Here is a 4135-nt window from a genome sequence, read left to right on the forward strand (position 1 = left end):
TGAAAATAAAGCAATATTAACACGAGTTAGTCAAATGTTAGTCAAAAGTTAGTCAAAAGTTAGTCAAGTGTTAGTGGTGATTTTTAATTGATTAACTCATTCTTTGGAGAACACTAAACCATTCTTTCACAAGTATGAATCCTTAAACCAAGACATCTCCCATGAAAAGACCTATCTCAGTCATACTTATATTGGTTCATCTGACACAGGTTCATTGATGAACCAATTAGCCTTAAGACATTAGAGATTTCATTGGTCCAATGAGGGAATGGGAAATAATAGGGATGAAGATGAAGGGGGAGGGGAAGACAGAAACACAAATTGACCAAGGGAGGACTTTCATCAAATCAAAACCATTCATTCATTTTGGGAGATGAAATGTACATTTCATCATTCCCCTAAATCCAATGGTTTTGATCCAACAAAAGTCAAATCAACCTTGACCAAAGCCCAAACAAAAAGTCAAACATCACAAGACCATAAAAGTGGCTCAACATAATTTTTAAACATTTAATCAATTAAAAATCAATTTAAAAATGAATTAAAATGCATTTTAATTTGGTCAAAACCTAAAATCCCTTCAAAACACCAAATAAATGGCTAAGGGATTTATCCTAGGTCAAACAAGTTCAAAGGACCTTAGACAAAAAAATTCACTATTTTTGAAAAGTCAGAAGTATTTTTAAACAATTAAAAATATGTACAAAAACATTTAATTTATGAAAATATCAAAATTAATCCAAAAAATAATTTTAATTCAGAATATGAAAGAGAAAAATATTTAAAGATTTTTGGTGAAAGTCCCATATTTTTTGGATTAAAACTGAAACTTCTATGAATTAAACAAAATAAAAGGATTAAAAATAAAATCAGAAATTAAAATAAAATAAGAAAAAACAAGGACCATCAGATCTCCCTCTTTAATTAAGGTGGCAGATCTGATGGCCACATGCGCGCGTTCCATGGTAGTCTTGAGTCAAAATGATGTACGCATGGTAATCAAAGGCAATGGCTCAGATTAGAACATTCAAACATGATCATATGGCCAGGAAGTGTGCCAACACACCACCGGAGCTAGGGCTCCGGTCATCTTCTCTGGTGACCTCCACCGGACTGGTCCAACTTCATCTCAATGGAAAATGAAAAACAAGGACACTATTTCAAAGAGAAAATGCCCAGGATCATGAATCTGGCTTCAATTTTCTCCAATTCCAAGTATATAAAAAGATACATGGATTTGAATTTTGAGGATCATGAACAAAGTTGCTTTGATTTGACCTCAAAGCAACTCAATCATATTGCCTACATTGGTAGGACTTCATCCAACCAAAAATTATAGAGAATCGTGAAGAATTAAGAGAGAATCGAAGAGATGAAAATTCTGGAAAATCACCTTCGAGGGAGCTTGAATCTTGCTTATCGTGCTTCCAATTGGCTTTGGCTTAACTTCAGATGCTTGCAGGAAGTGAAATGGATCAAGGAAGGGCTTGGATTCTTGGAGTTTCAACTTCAAAACTGAAGTTAAATTGAAACTCGATTTTCAATTGAAAACCTTTAAGTTTATCCTCTAATGGTGAGAGTTCGGATTGCAGGTTTAAAGCTTGGGCAAGGTGTCCATAATTCTGAGCATGAAGAGTCTTATTTATAGGCAATGCAATTGGCTTTCACACCCTTCATTAAAAATGCCAAAAATTGAAATTCACTCTTGCATGGTTGCATGGGCGTGTGATAGGCCCATGAAATGATGTAATCAGGTCCAAATTTCATCATGTTCAATGTTGAAAGTGCGTCATGTGATCATGAAATGAGAATTGAAAAGTGAACATGAGATTCATCCAAATGGAGCCTTGAAGAGAAACCATGCGCATGTTATCCAATTATTGGCCAAATGGGATGATCTTGGACTTTTTGGAAATGTGAGATCAAGGGGAACAACTTTCAAGTTGAACACTTGTTCATTTGATGCTTGGATAATGATGAATTTTTAGGTGGAAATTTGGAAAATCAAACATAAATGAAAATTTTCTATGTACCAAGCCAAATGTTCACTTCTTCCACCTTGAATAACTTTTGATATGGGCTTCAAATGGAAAACGATCCTTCGTCAAAGTTGTAGATCTTTCAAACCTATTCAATTTGATAACAAATTTGACCTCATTTGGATTTGGCATGAAATTTGAATGGCCTTCATCTCATAAAAATTGAGCAAGTTATGGTCCTTGGAATTTGACCTTCTAACTAGGGTTCAAACAAAATGACCTATAATCTTTCACCATAAAAAATGATTTTCCAAGCAAAAATAGCTCTTGACTTCAACATGAAAGTTGTTTGTAATGTCATAAGAAGTAGCGTTTCTCTTTTAATCATTTTCATATGACAAAAAGTGTAGGATATAGGGTCTAGTGAACCCTAGTTTTGATCAGTTGACTTTCTCTGGTTAACCACCATGAATTATCTTGCAAACTTGAAATTATCTTGATCTCTTGGACTCATGGAGGATCATATATGCATAATATGATGTAATATGAAGTATACCTTGAAATATTTGATCAAATGATGAAGAAACTTGTTGAGGAAGTCACACAAGATACCCAGATGAATTAGGGCTTCCAAGGCAAACAAACTTCAAAATCTTGATAAATTCTTGATAAAAATGATAAATTAAGATCATGGGGATCCAAATATGATGTCTAGAGTCAATGTGAACTATCTATTGATTAGTCTCCTTGCACTGAGGGTCTTAAACCCTAGATATGAGCTTGATGAGGCATAGGTGGACACACACACACTACCTACAAAAGAATAAACTATACATTGAAATATTTTTAGTATTTGGGTTAGTAAACAAAGAAAATCAAAGTATGATACAATTAAATGTGCTTGGTGACCTCTCCCAATGCAAACCCAATGAATGAGGGGTAAGGAGGATGCCAAGGTGTGATCCCAAAGCCAATGCATATGATGAGATAATATGAGGGATCTTAGGGTCAAAATTTGGGTCTTACAAAAAGGAGACAATATTTTCCATACAATGCAATGAGGAATAAGAGACTTACAATCTCACTTATGAAAATGACTTACTTTCGGGACAAATTTAGTGCTATGTTAAGCAATCATAATTGGACTTATGTAGAAGTCACAACTATCTGAGGTCGGTCAATTATGATTTGTGTTAATACATGCTAGAGAAGTGATATGTAAAGCATTCTCCTAAAGCTTATGCCATACAAAAGAGAAAAGAGGATGGATCAAGCACAAAGGGTAAGAGGATGGTCCATTACTTTAATCCATACTTCATGATACCTAGGACAAACTTATGCATCAATCCAAAGTACCTTAAATGATCCATGATCAATTAGGAGGTAGATTTGAAATGATGAAAGTTCATCAAGTACCAATCCACACATCATGAACAAGATGGACACAAACCATCCAATTGATCAAGAGGAAAATAAAGAGATGAAGAAGAAGAAGAGGACACGAGAAATCATACCCAAATTGGATCAAAGGATTGATCAAGTCTTCATCAAAATAAATCATCTATTTTGATGGGTTAGGGTTTTTACCCCATCAACACCGAAGACCCATTGAGTTTAATGAGACCTATGATCAAAACAACCATGATCCAAGGTCAACAAAAGTCAACAAAGGTCAAACAAATATAAAATGCAAAAAGATAAAATAAAATGCATCAAAAAGATTTTTAAAATGAATTTTAAAAGGGAAATAAAAGAGAAAATCCATAAAGCCCTTCAAAGCACCAAATAAATGGCCAAGAAAATTATGGAAGGTTAGGAATAAAATAAGACACATAACATAAAACTTTCAGAATTTAAAAATGCAGAAAAATATTTTTAAACCAATTAAAACAATGGAGAAAAGAGAAATTTCATGAAAAATAATAAAATAAAATATAAAAAGTAAAAATTAGATGAAAAAAAAATAGAATTTTAGAAATTATTTTGGGATTTTTTGGATATAAAATGAATTTTAAAAGAAAATGTAATTAAAAATGAAAATAGAAAAAGAAATAAAACCAGGAAAAGAAACATGGAGCGTTGGATCTGGCCTCATTAATTGATGTGACAGATCCAACAATCCTCGGGTTGGGGCACACGATGGAATTTAACAAAAA

This window comes from Lathyrus oleraceus, chromosome 3 (assembly GCF_024323335.1).
Source record: "Lathyrus oleraceus cultivar Zhongwan6 chromosome 3, CAAS_Psat_ZW6_1.0, whole genome shotgun sequence".
Taxonomy (NCBI): Eukaryota; Viridiplantae; Streptophyta; class Magnoliopsida; order Fabales; family Fabaceae; genus Lathyrus; species Lathyrus oleraceus.